General features: G+C 38.7%; 1 protein-coding gene and 1 pseudogene across 1 annotated transcript in view; one reads left to right on the top strand and one right to left on the bottom strand.

Annotated features, from left to right (window-relative positions):
• Nucleotides 1-17,965, top strand: part of LOC126310439 (lachesin-like) — a 1,054,486-nt gene that overhangs the window by 418,175 nt on the left and 618,346 nt on the right. The window lies entirely within an intron of this gene.
• LOC126291705 (5S ribosomal RNA) lies at nucleotides 17,409-17,526 on the bottom strand (annotated as a pseudogene).

The following is a 17,965-nucleotide window of genomic DNA, read 5'->3' as shown; positions in this document are numbered from 1 at the left end:
AAAGAGTCCAATATTCAGGAACACACATTTTGAATAAATTGCCTGCAACTATTAAAAACGTGGTTTCAGATAAAGTTTAAACAGAGTTTGAAAGACTTTTTATGGGCAACTCCTTCTACTCTACAGATGAGTATCTTAAGAGGGGCTGTTAGACCAGCAGTAGTAAAAATGTCTGTTAAATTTCAGTTTTGACAGCACGTGGTCACATAAGTTTTTTGTGTATGGTAAACTTAATAAAAGTGCATAACTATGTTTCATTCTGACTGCATTAATTCTGTAAATATTATCAGTTCCAGTTCACTGCAATGTGTTCACATATTTTGACAATTTCCTGACAAATGATCAGAGTATTCAGTATTATATTCCGATGTTTTATGTTTTTTATGTTATATTTTCTGATTTGTTCCACATCCACGAGAAACATCTCAATTTTGGGTCTGTGGACCAAAACCGGGAATCTACTTCTGTAAATGTTGAAAATTGTACTTTAAGAGAACAGTTTGTTAATTAGTGTATCAAGTCATGCTTTAAGCGTAAAGGACAGTTATACTTTATTAAGAATTCCTGTGGCAAAGGGTTGTATCAAGTTAAGTAAATCTTTTTATCATTCAGGTAATACAGTGAACTAACATGTCATTAGTTCTAGTTTGATGAGCCCTTTCCAAAACACAATCAAAGAAACCAGAGCTACGGCCAGAAGATTGTAGTTTCGTCGGTCATAAAATTTATTTTCTGAGAAACATCTCAAAATGTCATAAATCGCTAATTTGCTGCGTGTTGTAGCTCGGAACGTGAAGTTTTGCGGGATGCTTTCACTAGATCGTAGTAGAAAGACATTTCGCAATGCTGCTGAAGCAAAAGATGTTAAAAAATATTTTACAGTGCTGTAAAACCTAAAAATATAGTCGTGATTATTTTTTCTATTTCTATAATAAAATAAATAAATAAATGAAATAAATGAGACATCTGTGACTGTTATTCAAAACAGGCCAAATGCCCTTGTATTCATCTCTTCGACGTGTAAAGCTCATTTCATTGCAGATGTAGAATATAAATTAAGTACCTATGAATCGCGTGTATAAAGTCCACGACCCATTTGAATGGATACTATTTGAGCGGTATAACAGCGTTCAGAATCTCCATAAGAGCTTATGGGTAAATCTTACGTCCAGCAGAGTCACTTGACTTTGTAGATAATGAACGCTGGCTACAAAACGCGCTCATTCCATAGACAACTACATAGTTCTGGTGTATGGGAACCCAGCTAGCAACTGTCTTAATTTACGAATCATCCATTCGCCTCAATACGAGTTCCTCCCATACCTAGCTAATTTGCACTGCACAGTTACGTCCTCCGCTGCATTCTGTCCCCTAATTCAATTGCTGGTACTCCTCTCCCTTCTAGGAACTACCAACTGGCATTGCTCCTGTGTTAGGCACCCAACCATCCGTTTTTGATTTTCATTTTAAAAGTCCTTCTCTCATTTCCACGAGTAAAAACTCGTACTCAAGACTGATCGTACAACTTTTTCTTCAAGCACATCAAAAACTCAGTTTTGATAACGCTATTAAATTTGTACCAAAAGTACTGCAGGCAGTTTTTGCGTTTTACTAGGAAAACAAAACTTGGAGGTTAGTTCCCTACGTATTTTCGATGTATGTAATATACATGATTATTGTAGACATTAAATGTTCTAATAATGCAAAGTGTTGGCAGCATCGTATGTGCATCAGTTGCCGATAACAGAGAAAATAGTGTTATTTTGAAGAGACGAAAAAGCTAATAAACAGAAAGTAGTTAGTAAAACGAAGATTGCCCTCATAATCACTGTATGTATTGTATTGTATGTTAACTGGGGACCTAGAAACGGAGAGGCCCCGTCCTCGCCGCAGCCGCCGTGGTCCACAACCCTACGACGACTACCGCAGTCCACCTCACCCCTCCGCCGCCCCACACCGAACCCAGGGTTATTGTGCGGTTCGGCCCCCGGTGGACCCCCACCAGTCGAGTGTAACCCCTATGTTTGCGTGGTAGAGTAATGGTGGTGTACACGTACGTGGAGAACTTGTTTGCGCGGCAATCGCCGACATACTGTAACTGAGGAGGAATAAGGGGAACCAGCCCGAATTTGCAGAGGCAGATGGAAAACCGCCAAAAAACCATGCACAGACTGGCCGGTTCACCGGACCTCGACACAAATCCGCCGGGTGGAATCGTGCCGGAGACCGACGCTCCTTCCCGCACGGAAAGCCGTGCGTTAGACCGCACGGCCAACCGGGCGGGAGCTCGTAATCATCGTATTTTATTGGGGACGTATCTAAGACGGTGACACGTACCTATAAAACTATTCACCTAGCTCGTTGTATGGGGTGGTAAAATGTTATTGAGGTGTCTGAAAAAATCAAATTTTTTTTATCAAAACATGGCAGCATCTGCAATAACAATATCGGTTAGTGGAATAGAAAAAAACGGCATTTGGAACATATTAACAAGTATTTGTGATATTTGTAACAAGTGAAAAAGTTACAGAGCAAATACTTGGTCAGAAACAGTTGCAAAATAAATAGAGCAGAAATGTTGGTAATGGTTTCAAAGCGGTAACATGGATCTTACAAGTGAAGAACCCAGATTTCAAGAAGAAAGGGCAACAAGAAATTTGGGTACTATACATTACGGAAACTTAAGAGGGCTAGACCCAGCTTAAATTATACCAAAAGGGAAAAAAGGTAATTACTTTTTTGTTTGTATGTAGGTACATGTCTGCAGTCCTGTTAAACAATGATATCCCCAAGCTGCAGTCCCTTAGCACGCCACTATCCGGCTTAGGGCAGCAGCTCGACACTACGTGGACTCAACAAGTCGCTGGAAGTTCCCTGCAGAAATATTGGCCATGCTGAGTCTATAGCCAGCCATAATTGTGGAAGTGTTCCGGTGCAAGACTTAGTGCACGAAGTGACGTCTCGATTAAATCCTATAAATGTTCGATGGGATTTATGTCGGGCGATCTGGGTGACCAAATCATTCGCTCCAATTGTCCAGAATGTTCTTCAAACCAGTCGCTAATAATTGTGGCCAGGTTACAGGGCGCTTTATCATCTATAAAAATTCCATCGTTGTTTGGGAACATGAAGTTCATAAATGGCTGTAAATGGTCTCCAAGTAGCCGAACATAACCATTTCCAGCCAGTTATCGGTTCAGTTTGACCAGAGGACCCAGTAAATTCCATGTAAGCGCAGCCTTGCACGAAAAGGAAGTCACCAACAGCTCTCACAGTGCCCTGTTGGCAACTTGGGTCCATGGCTTCTTTGGGATTGCGCCATACTCGAACCCTACTATAGGCTCTTACTTACTGAAATCGGGACTCATCTGGCAAGGGCAAAGTTTTCCAGCTGTCTAAGGTCCAGCTGATATGGTTGCGAGCTCTCAAGGAGGAGGAGATTAGAGTTTAACGTCCCGTGGACTACAAGATCACTGGAGACGGAGCACGGGCTCAGATTTGGGAAGGATGGGAAAGGAAATCGGGCGAGCTCTTTCACAGGAACCATCCCGGCATTTACCTGAAACGATTTACGGACATCATAGAAAACCTAAACCAGGATGGCCGGACGAGGGTTTGAACCGTCGTCCTCCCGAATGTGAGTCCAGTATGCTAGCCACAGCTCTTCTTCGCTCGACATGAGCCCTGGAGATGCTCTGCAGATGATTTCTTGCTGTTCGCAACGGCGCTCACGTCGGTCTTCTGCTGCCATAGCCCATTTACGCCAAATTTTGTCGCAGTGTCCTAATGGAGAGGTTCGTCTTAAGTCCCACTTTCATTTCTGAGGTTATTTCACGCTGTATCTCTTGTCTGTTGGCACTGACAACTCTACGCAAATGTTACTGCTCCCGGTCGGTAAGTAAAGACCGTCGGCCAGTGCGTTTGCGAGGTGAGAGGTAATACCTGAAATGTGGTAGTCTCGGAGCACTCCTGACTCTGTGGATCTCGGAATATTGAATTCCCTAAAGATTTTCGAAATGGAATATCCCATGAGTCTAGTTGCAACTACCACTCCGTGTTCAAAGACTGTTAATTCCTGCCGAGAGGGAATCATCACGTCGGACCGCTGTTCACATGAATCACGTAAGTCCAAATGAAAGGTCCGCCATTGCAATACCCTTTTGTAACTTGTATAAGCGATACTGCCGCGATCTGTATATGTGCATGTCGCTATCTCATGACTTTTGTTGCCTCATTGTAGCGGAGAAGGGCTGGGCTATTTTGTTTTCTTACCTCTAGTGGCTTGCTACGGTACTGCAGCTTGGGGATATCATTTTTTACCAGAAGTACAGACATTTAACTGCCAAGAAAACAAAAAATTAATTACCTAATTAAATTTTTTCGAGATGACAATTGAAACTTTGAGTACCACTCGTATTCGCTATTTGTTGAATTCGAAATGCTTCTCGATGTCTTAATTGAAGAAAACTGCAAGAAAAACTACACATAACAATAATTTTGTGACACATATTTAATTTTGATACTGATGACGTAGTACTCCGCTAAAGAGTAATAGCATAATTAAGAAGTAATATAACTGATGGCCTGCCGCAGTGGCCGAGCGGTTCTAGGCGCTACGCTCTGGAAACGCGCGACCGCTACAGTCGCAGGTTCGAATCCTGCCTCAGTCATGGATGTGTTTGATGTCCTTAGGTTGGTTACGTTTAAATAGTTCTAAGCTCTAGGTGACTGATGACCTCAGAAGTTAAGTTCCATAGTGCTCAGAGCCATTTGAACCATTTTTATAACTGATAAGGAGAAAGCGCGAAGCTTGCTGATTACCGAAGAACTGACGAATCTGCAAAAATCGTATTCCCTGTTCAAAAGAGTGATATAAGAATTTGAATAATTTGCAAGAAATCAGTAGCCAAACGTGACTTCTACTGATGCATCACCATTTCACGACGCCAGTTTCTCCGACCACCTGTTTATGTAGCCTACGTCTCTTGCAAATCTCTTTATCGCAAAAAAGGAAGTTCTTCAGTGTCTAGATTCACTCATTCGATTTACGTGAAACCTTAAAGAGCATGTTATGTTCCGATAACTAATTTTTCTCAACATGAAATGTTTAGAACGCGTATAATGTATGAGACTGGTGATATGCCTTCAGACTTTCGGAAAAATATCATTCCCACAATTCCGAAGAGAGCAAGGACAGAAACGTGCGAAAACCATCGCACAATCAGCTTAACAGCTGATGCATTCAAGCTGTTGACAGGAATAATATACATAAGAATGTAAAAGAAATTTGACGATCTGTTAGATGATGATCTGGTAGGCTTTAGGAAGGATCAAGGCACCAGAAAGTCATTTGGTATTGCAAGAAAGATTGAAGGAAAATAAAGATACGCTCACAGGATGTTTCGACCTAGAAAAAGCGTTTGATAGTGTAAAATGGTGCATGATATTCGAAATTCTGAGGAAAAAAAAGAGATAAGCTATAGGGAATGAGGGGTAATATCATCGAAAAAGTTCAGAGAAACGCAGCTCATTTTATATTATTGCGAAATAGGGTAGTGAATGTCACGAGTATGATACGCAAGTTGAGGTGGCAATCATGAAAACACACGTAAATTTCGTTGCAGAGAGATCTTTTCAAGAAATTCCAATTTCCAGCGCTCTCCTCCTAATGCGGAAATATTTTGCTAACACTCACTCACTCAGGGAGAAATGAGCTTTGCAATAAAGTAGTAAAAAATCATTTATACATGGAGAAATGAGCTTCGTAATAAAGTATTACAAATCAGAGCTCACATGGAAAGATTTATATTCTGTTTTACCACTCGCTGTTTAACTGTGAACAACAGAGAAATAGATTGAAAGTGGTTCAGTGACGCCTCTGACATGCAGTTAATTGTTAATTGCAGGGTAGTCATACTGATGTTGATATAACTGAGGACGTAGGATGTGAGTGATACTCTGAGATGAAGAGGTTGGCGCAGGAGGGGAATTTGTGATGAGCCGCATCAAAAAAGCCAGACGACTTATGAAACTAAAATCAAAAAGTTTACCTGAACATCAGGAAATAAAAAAGTATTTCGAAAATATAGCTACGAGTCAAATCTAGGAAAAATAATTGTTACACTGACGCACAACCACTTTTTAACTCAAAATATTAATTTAATACAATATTCTTGCTGAAATAAATTATACAGGAAGTCGTAACATATCTAGTGTATAGCATCTAGCAGTAATCCTAAATGCTTTCAGTTATAGTTGTTCTTGTTACTTGTGTGTCATGTACTTTTAAGGCTGGTTGTCTGTACTTGTCAAAATGAATGATATGGCAAATATTATAAAAATATAGTACAGGGTAAATAAAAAAGAATAGTCCTATTTGGCACGTCTATATTTTTCAAACTAATAAACATAATGAGTAGGCATTTGTATATGGAAATGGATTAATAATTGCTTGAATAATTGTAAAAATTGATTGGAAAGAATAGTTGAGAAAATTTTGAAGGTAATTTATGAATCTGTGCACAGTCTTGGGTGAACTTTAACTGATACCAATATCAACAGACCCTGAATATCATTGCAGTTAAGGTCAGTAAACATAATTTGCATTACTGCTGCTTTCAGTAGTGTGCGCTACCTCATGATCACCGCACCATTGAAATTGTCGAGCTGTGTATAAGTTCATAAACACATGAAACACAGTATCTTTGGTATAAGTAAACCAATTCAATTGGTGCCTATCAAGTCTGAGTCATTCCCTTCACATTAATTCCGTTTTAGTCTTGAGTGTGACATTGTCGACGCAGGAACGCTCCTCCAGATACGACGTTAATTTTTCTTGTTTGCACCGAACCTCTTGATGCAGGATCTCGGCAGCGAGTCAAATGATGAACCTATAGGATTGATACCCGTAAGGGTAAATATTCCTCTTCTAGTAACTTTTTATAATACTATTATGAATGGTTAAAATACGCGTTTTTAACAATGCTGGTACTACGGATCCAAGCATACGTCCGTACCCTGCCACTTCCCGAACAAAAGGGTGAAGATATGTGAATTAATAAACTGAAGAGCATATTTCTTACTTTTTTCTTACAGAGATTTAACGATGTGTCAAAACATTATCCTTGCCACAAAGCAATTCCTTAATTTACTTTTGCGTTGTCTTTGGCTTATACCTCATTCAGTTTACATATAGCTTATATTGAAGCAAAGAAAAGAAAGAAAAATGATATGAATCAATACAATATACAATGAATTTTGTTTTTAATGAACGGGAAACTCGAAAAGTTTCTTTTCATACCTTTTCATAGCTGTTCAGTATGGTCCCCGTCAGATGCACGGCGTATGTCAGTGTGGTATTCAAATTGTTCCCACACTGCAGAGAGCATGTCTTGAGTTACGGCTTCCACAGGTGCTGTTAACCGATGTCTCGGTTTATTCATTGTTGTTGATAACGGAGCCACATAAACAGAGTCGTTTATAAACCCCCACAAGAAACAATTACATACAGTCAGGTCCGGTGACCTTGGAGACCAGTAATGTGAGGCTGAATCATTTGGAGGTCCAGAGCGACTGATGCATCGTTCAGTAATCCTTTGGTTTAAAAATTCCCACACTTCCAGATGCCAGTGTGGCGGTGCCCCATTCTGTTGATCAATGAAGTCGTTGAAATCAATCTCCAACTGTGGGAAAGAAAGTTCTCAAACATATCGAGATATGTGCTTCCTGTAACAGTGTTCTCGGCAAAGAGAAATGGACCATACAGTTTTCCCGTGAAACTGCACAAACACATTAAATTTTGAAGAATCCATCTCACATTGTACAATTTCGTGTTGTTGTTCAGTATCCCATATTTCCACATTATGACGGTTCACCTTTCCATTCAAATAGAATGTTACCTCGTCACTAAACACTAAGCGTGGAAGAAAACTCTCATCCTCCATCCTGCCAAGAACGAAATTATATAACTGTTGTTTGTCACCTTCACAAAGAGCTTGCAGTAGCTAAATTTTGTATAGTTTCATGTGTATACTTCGATGCAACACACGCCAGACGGATATCGGGGGCATGTTGAGCTGTCGGGCTGCACGGCGAATGGAGTTTATGCGGTTTCCTTGTGAAACTGTGGCCAATGCGTTCGACGTCTGTGTCACATCCTCGGGGACGTCCGGTGATCCTGTTTCTAGGAATTGTTCATGCCATCGTCAAATGCTCTGTTCTGTAGGAGGATCCACACCATACCTAGTACCAAAGTCATGCTGAACGGGTATTACTGACCCGCACTGCGGAAAACCTAGAACACAAAACGCTTTCTCTTGCCCCGGCTTAATTTTTACTAGAACTGAAGTGGGCATATACTGCTGCTACATAACGGGAACCATCTAAGACTCGAGAGTTTGCTCTGTTTAGCAGTACGTTGTTCACGCACATATCTTTTACGATTGTTTAGACCAATGACCTAAGGTCTTTGGTCCCATAAGATCTTACTACAAAACTTACGATTCTTTTAAACCGGATGATTCTTTTTGGTGCACACTCTATTGTTACATGCAGATACATTTCCGCAGAAAACAGAAAAACCAAATATACAGAAATGTGAAAATAAACTTGAAAATCAATTACAATGAAGCTAAAGTAATGTTAAGAAAATAGATCAAATTGATAACGAAATCATGGGCGTAGTTACAGTGATTTTGTTCGTTAGCGCAACTGCAAACAATGACTCGATGATAGGAGCAGAAATAAATGTTAGAGTAATAACGTTCCCAAGAGCTTTCGGTGACAGAAATATGCATTTCAATAGTGCCTTCCGTTGTGTCTGTATATGAAAGTCTGCAACGTGTGTTTCAAGTTTTGGCTTGTGGTAGTTCAACGAAGAATTATAATGCGAAAATCAATCTAAAATAGTGGATTGTTCAGCAGTGGCTTGATGCATGTTGGGAGTTAGTGGGAGAGACAAGTAAACACAAGCATGATTGGGAAGAGATTGGGGGCGAAGAAGTAATTGTGACATGTGAGGAAGCGGGTAAATGGTAGATGGAAGAAGGAAGTTCTTTTCTGGATTCTCTTTGTTTAAGATCTTGTCTACATCTGATGCAATCGGGACAGGTGCAGTGAGGAAACAGGCAGAAGCACCATGAACGTATACAGTTGATCACCACAACGCATGGAAAAATGCACAAGAATATTTTAGACAATAGTGAATTTCAAATGGCTGACGATATTGACTATTATGTAAATACGAAGCAGTTCCTTTGAGAGAATTTTCCTTAGTTTAAATGATTAAGTTACTGTGAGTCGGTGGTTTTGGTTGATCATACAAGGGAGAAGTATTACTTATGCGTTTAAAAGAAGTTTTAGCGAATACAGTTCGTTTCATATTGCATGTGATCCGAATGTGCATTTCGAAATTTATGATCAAACGTTTATTTCTGGGTTATTTGATGTCACTATTCGTGGGTGTCATTACCTGTGAACAGTATCGTCTTCAGACAACTCAGACATATAACCATGAATAGGCAATATTATAGAGGGATAGGACAAAGTATTATTTTAACTCAGATATGACGACTGTCATTAATTTGACACTTACCGTTGCGCAATGATATCCACATTTTAAGAATGAGTGGGATAAAGGATGAGTAAAAGAGTAAAAGTCCTGGTAGGTTCGATGTTACTGTTTCGTTGCCTGCAGGAGTGTACTGCACGAGTCAGTTCATATTCTGCACGAGTAATTTCATATGTTTCTCAATGTACATAAAAAGACTTAGGCCAGTGAATGTCCCCTTTCTCAATACGCAAAATTTTAGTACTGTACTATATGTGCATATGATTATTTGTTTTTACGACACTGTTGTAATTATGTAACTTTAACACTAAAAACAACAGCAAAGAATTTGTACATAATTAATGATTTATAAAATGAACATCGTTCTCGATCTAATGTACTGAAAATGCTATTCTACTACTCCAGTTTATTTTCGTCTCCAGAAAATGTGAAGAGTTTGACGTGAGGCTCTAAACGTAGAATCTTACCTTTCGGGAAGAATATTGTTTGGGAAATGCTTCGGCCTCTATAATTTCAGAACTGTAATAAACGCTTCCACCCCTTCGATGGTCGAGGAAAAGTTAGCCGTTCATAATTCCGCCTGACAAGACAGCGCATTACTTATTCATTAAAAAACTCTGAGAGACTATTTCTGGAGATTATCACTACTATCGCTCATATTTTTTCACAGGATCAGTAATGAAGCTTAAGGAAACTTTACGTGATGTGTGAAAAAAAACGCTTTCGTTACAAAATAATATGTGATAAAACAGTACTGACAAAATAGACATAATTATGTGCTCCAATTTTTAGCTAATGAGGCACAGTATTCTGCCGGGATCAGTGTTGGAGCCGCTGCTGTGTGTATTATATGTAAACAATAGCCGTGAACTGTTAGTGAAAAGTTGATCATGTATCCAAGTGCAAAATCTGTTATGGGAACCGTCGATTCAAGAGGTCCTGGAAGAGAGAATACTAAGTCATGCAAACGCATATTTCAGTGAAAACAGCGCATTAGTAACACGAAATACAGCAGTTTAGCGCAAGAAAATCACCTAAATCAAATAACGACCCAATGATAAATTTTGTAGACTGCTACCAATTCTTGGGTGTTGTTATTGATACGCACGTAACATGGAAGAACACACATAAAACTTTCTAAAAGAATGGGGACTAATATACTCCTAATGAGGAAAACGCACAAAACCATAGCGGCATGTAAACTACAGACAAAAAACGCTCGCACAGAAAGTTACACATAAAATAGTGAAAAGTTATTATACAAAGGACTCTACATTAACCAATAGGTATTTGAGATACATATTCATCCCCTACACCATTTTATGTTTATGATAATGGTATAAGAATAAGATGTAAGCTCACTGGTTTCCAAATTATTTCTAAGGATAACTCCAGAGATTTGTATATTAAGATCAAAACATCTATTTTGGATATAAAATGAATATGTGCATAAAAAAGACAAAGACTGCGGCCTTTAGAGGCAAATATCCATTCTGAGCAAAAATTAGATTATAAGTATCGAGTCCGAGCAAAAATGATATGATAAGCTTGTCGAGCAAGTCTCTCACTTCCTGTTGTATAATTTATAATATTGACCTGGATTGGAAAGCTGTATGAGGACCAATCTCAAGAATGTTATTCGTGAAAACAAGAACAGAAACAAGAATCAGATTTTTTAAAGTGATAACTCTACAAGTCTTGAAAAGAAGACGGAATCAAAGAGGCTAAAGGCTGATGAGACTGACACCAGAATGAGGATTGCAAGAATAAGGAATACTTATTTCGTAAACCGATTTACAGAAGAGAAATTAACGAACTATTTGAACTTTGGTAACATATTCTTCTAGAAGTGATAGAAAATAATCGCTTACTCGAAGAATAAGAACTGCTAACAATGTAATTTTCAAGGGAATTTGCATTTGACGCCAACGTCACATCAGTAATAGTTGGCGATATATTTTTGTATAATTCTTTTTATACATCTATACTAATATTAATGTTAAATTTTCCTATAGCCTAATTAATATTGAAAGGAAAGGGTACAAACATAGTATGAACTGCCAGCATGTCGTCGTTCACTGACAACGTTTCTAAATTCTAAACATTGCATGATACGTTTCTTAATGAGAGTTGGTCCTTGCAGGAATCAGTGCTATGATTAATTGTGTTTAGCCTGTGACTTCTACCGAATGAAATCGCAGTCGCAAATCGCCTTCAGAATGCCTTACTCTACCATTAAAGAACATTCACTTGTAAATGACTTCTCATGTCTGAAACTCCATAAGATGGCTCACTGTTAAAGTCAACTTCTATGCTCTAATGAACAATACCTGTTTGGAAACGCTGCTAGCAAGTTCTGCAACATTAAATATCATATAAATTTCATTGCTTGTTTAAATAACATCGTAGTTAATAACTAACATAATTTCATTTACATTTGACACCATTGTCATATCAGTAATAATTAGTGATATATTTTCCAAAAATTCCGTTTATATAATTAATGCTGAACGTTACTTTAGCCTAGTTATTATTTCTAGTTAGTTGAGAAAGGGGAATATATTTTGTTATTGATGTATTTTATATGTATAATAATGACGAACTATGGAGCAGCAATACTTCGCTTGTTCTGAAAATGGCTGTTGGATGATATGAGTACTCTACACTCTACACTACTCTGTAGTGGTAGGATACGATCGCCTGTTTGGTGTATTTGTCGTACACGACACACACACACACACACACACTCACGTTGAAGGAAATCAAAAGAATTATCGCTCTGGAAAAGAAGATGTATCTGTGTAGTATGAAGGTGAAGCGGACACTCCTAAATGGAATGTAAGATGAAAGTGATTAACGACAGGGTCTATATTTGAGAGAATAATTCACGATCACTGATAAGTCTCACAGGAAACATTGTTACACGATATATAACATTCGTGGTATTTCCGAATCTGATGTGTCGTATATTATGTTTAGAATGGAACTATCAACAGAGGCAAATGATGCGAGATGGTTTCCAGTCCTTTTCTTACCTGTTAACATAAAGAGAATTTTTTAGTTATACAAATTCCGTAATCACATATTCCAGTCAGCACTTTAACATGCTGTAGGCCTGTTTATGAATGATAACGTACTTCTCAGTCATAATCGCACAAACAAAACTACATAATTTTTTCATAATGATAAGTTCTCTGCGAAAATATTTATTAATTCACAGAAATTCTCATCCTACAACGTTGTCTGTTATATTACTTAATATTTAATAGTTCCTGTTGTTTCTATTTTGTAACACAACGTCATAAAATTCAAAAATGTAGATATTACCATAAAATTTCATATGAATGTATTATACAGACATAGATGAATGTCGTTCAGAATTAATTCTGTAGCAATCTCAAATGCAAATATGTACATAAACTAGTATATTTGCTGAAATATGCTCCTAACTGAGGAGAAACATGTTTAATGCAATTTAAATTTTTATAAGCGAGCAGTAGCATCATACTGCTGTTACATTTAGTGCAGAAAGGTGTTAAGGTGTTTTTGATGGGTCTGTGCTGTCAATGTTCAGTAAGTCAAGTTTATGAACCTATAACTCTGGAACCAATAAGGATAACAATCTAAAATTTTTACAAATCACTTATCCACGTTATTCGTATCTAGTGATGCGGAATCAAGAGATGAGATACAAAAAACTGCAGATATAATTTTTCTGGTTATGGCATTTTTTGTTGTGAATATTTGTATATGTAAGTCCCTAGAAACATAGCTATCAAACAAATACTATGATCGTGAAACAGTAGGTACAGTATGTTATGATAAATCATGTCACAAACCCTTCTGTAGGGTTCACAAGTATTTCTTGATGGGGAAGCACATAAAGCATAAAAAAGTCTTTTGAGAAAATCCCGTTTCGCATATTTTAAAATTATGGCTCAAAAGTACCCAGGAACATTGTCAGCATCATTATCTTTGCAACTATCCTTCTCTAAAAGCTTCTTCTCTCTAGTTGACCTTATTGCTTGGTGGTGAACTCAGCTGCACGCTGTGCCACACCATGTCTCGTCTCGTTTAATAATTTCAACCCGTTTACAGTATGACAGCCTGGGGTAATTTTAAGATTGGCTAGAACACTTATTCTCCCAATATTGCCATCATTAAATGTTAATTCAGCATCAAAAACCCACATTTCAGTGTATTTAACCCTACAAAAACATTTTTGGGCATTCTTGCCCAGATAATATCGCCGAAACGTGCAGTGGATTTTGAGTCCATCTACGTAGGCACTTTCGGCGAAGGTCTAAGTGTATTCTTAAAAATTCACTTCATGGCTTCCATAACCGCTTCAAGAATAAAGTTCTTATGTTCATAATATACTCCTGACACTTCAGCTTCGGAATTTACATTATGATTTAGGTCCAGGTGGTGTGATGTATAATTTGATATAAATAAATTTTCGGTGCCTTTCAGTGTCAGACAAATTTTTATTTTTAAAGAGGATCACTTAAGACAATTTCCATGGGTTCGCCCCTCAAATTTCTGCCTCATATCACAAAATTGTCGTCTGATGTAGTACAAACTGAAAAAAAATTCTTTTAAAGCACAGTTTCGTATATAATTTATATTCAAAACCTTACACCTGTGTCACAGAACAAATCCTACATCGAGAATACTTTACACAAGTTTAAGGGAAGAAATGCTTCTGATAATTATTACAGTCTTTAAAGAACATCAAAATATGAACAGGCCGAAATGAACAAACAGTACATGAGACTATGTTAATCAGTTCGACTGTAAAAAGCTAAGGAGCATATTATTAGCAAAATGAGAAATATGCAAAAGTGAAATGCCAAAATGAGCACTTCTCAACTGGGAGTAAATCAAAACAATCAGAATGGCTGAAAGAGAGCACAATAATATGAACCAACTAAGCAAATAAGAAAATAGGCAAAAATGAGATGCCAACAAAATGAGAGCTGGCCGAACTCCGTCGCAGGTCGACCCTTAATCTATGATGTTACAGTGGGCAAAATGAATTATCGGTTTTCTGTCAGTTGAGATGTGCGGAGATATGAGACCAAGACTGCTTTCTTCACACTTTCTAAATTATTTATGTTATCCTGAATAGCCATTGCATAGTAGTGCTGAGGCTGATCTATTGTTTTATCTTTCAGACGAATACTCAGTGGCTTGCCATCTGCAATGTGGTGGTGCGAAGAGCTCGTTTTACTTTTCTGACTCGTGTGCTCATCCTATTTTGTGCGTGTCCATTGATTTCCTGTTTCTTTACCTCCACATTTTCACACAGATTTGATTCAACTGAACACTTATGGACTTTAGAACGGCATGTGAGTGTATTCATGCCAGAAATTTGATAGTTTCCTAGATAACACAAGTAATGTAATAAAATTAAAATTAAAATATTTCTAAACGTCACAAAAACGTAAATTATACATCATTTAACGAAGAAAAGGGTGATGAACACTGTAGGACTTGTTTCTAAAGTGTTAAAATTTTCGTACACGTTTTCTTGAATCATAGCTTTATTTAAAACCTCAAATAAGCATACTAGATGAGATTATCAGTGCTATAAGTTGCACCTTGATGTCTAAAACCTCTATAGAGGACCTCCAGCTTTCATCTTTTCCGTTGTTCGAAGTCAGAAAAAATATATATCTAACGAAATAAAAATATATGTTCCAAGCTGTGAAACATGCTACACAATTTAATAGTGACGTACTGTTCGAGGTATTCTGTTGATTGCAGCTTTGAAGGGAACAGCTCTAGCGAGGTTACACTGCAATGCATCAGAATGAGCAAATGCACTATAAAACGCTCTTCGTTGTTTTATTAAAATGTATCAATGTTTTATACATTGTTAGTACTACATGTGAAGCACGGAATCACGCTAGTCAATATCGACATCACATGTGATCAGTGTGTACCTCATTATTCAATTATAATTTCGAGGTTACAGACCACCTCCAAGTAAAATTTCAAAAATCAATTAATGCCTTAAACATCCTCATGACATATAAAGCTCACTAATCATCATCAGGACATATGCACACTTCATTAACGCAGTCATTTTCACTCGAACGTGAGTTCTATGCCCTAAAGCAGAAACAATAAAAAGGGACACATTAATTACAGGTGATGTAATTTACTTCCCTGTGTGGTTTTCTCATGTCTGCGCTAGTAAGTTTTTTTTTATCTAACAGCTTATTGAGAAGCAACGATTAAGAAACTGGAGTCGGGTTCTGGAAGAACGGCATTCAAATCTTCATCCAACCACTCAGAATTATTTCCAGGCTGTGTTGATGGTTCCGAGAGAAAGAAATATACGCAGGCGGGTCCAGTGTCAATCAACCCTCGAAACAGCATGGAGGCCTGGGTTCATCTGCACGACGAAATTCCGCGATGTCTACAAGGCAGTTTCAACGAACTGCGTAACGAAGACTCAGAGCAGATGATCAATAGACCAGGAATGTGACAGTGTGTGCCAACACAATTTTATTGCTGAACAGCAACGTCGAGATTGGACCATGAATGAAGGGAGGAATTTACTCATCACAGACAAATCCTGAGTCTTTTTGCACATTCGTGTGCAGGGAAAGTACTTGCCGTCTCAGCCTCTGGATCTTCTTAGAAAGTGGCCCTTGCGGTGGCGGTGTGACATTAGTCAGTGTAGGCATCACGTGGCATGCGCGCACGGAGCATATTTGTTGGTGGCCGTCTGGATACTGCCAACGCCCATAGACTCAGTGATAAGGTAAGGGCTGTCTTTCCACTGATACAACAGGTTCAGTTTCCGTCTTCAAGGATGGCAATTCCCGTCGACTAGGAGCTGCTTTGGAGGATTAGATTCTTACAGGGAAGATATCCACAGCATGGTCTGTGAATCATGTCAGAGATGGATTGTGACCAAGGAAGACAATTATTTGAAAGTTATTTTAACTTTCAAAGAATTGTCTTTGCTATTGGTATCCTCTATTTTCTTGTTAGTAATAAGCTTTATTAAGAAATCACATATGTCTTGTAAGGACGTGGTCTTGTAAAGGTTTTAAAATAAACCTAGAGTTATTAACATTCTACGTCTTTATTTTTCATGTTTATATATTTATTTCTCACATTGTCACCCTGCCAATTTCTTGACACCTCACTGTAGAATGTTCGACTTTGTTGACGGAGCCACAACCTCACCTCTTCTTACACAGCTTAATCACTATCGAAGTCCTCGAAGGTGCTATTTAAGTTTTGAAAACAGACGAAAATCTGATGAGGCCAAGTTGGGGCTGAATGGAGGATGATCGACGACAGAGAACCAAAGGCATTGGATTGTTGCAGATGTCGTAGCACTCGTGTGTGGTCTGTCATTGTCTTGCGTAAGGAGAAGGTGCTCCATGTGTGGGCGAACTCATCGAATTTGAAACTAGATTACAGAACGCTGTTTCTCACGCACAGACATATTTACATTAGACACTGACGTGTCACTCGCTGCAAATCTTAGCCCTCTAGCAGCAAATGGCTGCAAATAAGCAGTTATAGAACTGTACTAATGCTCGTTTTACTTTAAGCTTTAAGAGATTTACATACAAAAATGGGAGGGATTACTTTTCAGCACATCCTCATATAGCATTCCGTCTTCAGGCCACAAGTGGCCCATCGGGACCATCCGACCGCCGTATCATCCTCAGGTGAGGATGCCGATAGGAGAGGTGTGTGGTAATCACACCCCTCTCCCGGTCGTTATAATGGTTTTCTTTGACCGGAACCGCTACTATTCGGTCGAGTAGCTCCTCAGTTGGCATCACGAGGCTGAGTGCACCCAGAAAAATGACAACAGCTCATGGCGGGCCGGATGGTCACCCATCTAAATGCCAGCCACGCCCGACAGCGCTTAACTTCGGTGATCTGACGAGAACCGGTGTATCCACTGCGACAAGGCCGTTGGCATCCCCATTTAGAGTGGTGGAAAAAAATCGCAGCATCAAGAAGGAGCTGTGCGAAATAAACGAAAGTTGGTAGGCGAATTTAACATCTGAAAGGTGGCGTCTATTCGAATTTCGTGCCAGTCGCATAAGAGTGGTACTTGTAGCGCCGCTCTATGATGCAAATAAGATTTGCTTTAATTACACAATGTAACGGACATGAGCGTTAGTTACCTTTGAGATAGAATGTGGTGAGTTGTTGTCAGTGAAGATTGCATTTAAGGTAAGAAAGACGTAATCATCAGAATCTAACTGAGTTTGAAAGAGGTCGTGTAAAAGGAGTACGAAGAACTGAAAGATCCTTCTGCGGTACTGAGAAGGACTTGGCAGGGAGGTAGCCACTGTACATGACTACTGCCAGCGCTGGTCACGAGAATGCACGGTCACAATAATGCCGGGTTCC

This window comes from Schistocerca gregaria, chromosome 1 (genome assembly GCF_023897955.1).
Source record: "Schistocerca gregaria isolate iqSchGreg1 chromosome 1, iqSchGreg1.2, whole genome shotgun sequence".
In the NCBI taxonomy this organism is placed as follows: domain Eukaryota; kingdom Metazoa; phylum Arthropoda; class Insecta; order Orthoptera; family Acrididae; genus Schistocerca; species Schistocerca gregaria.
The sequence above is the reverse complement of the archived record's forward strand: the minus strand, read 5'-3'. Positions and strand labels throughout refer to the sequence as shown.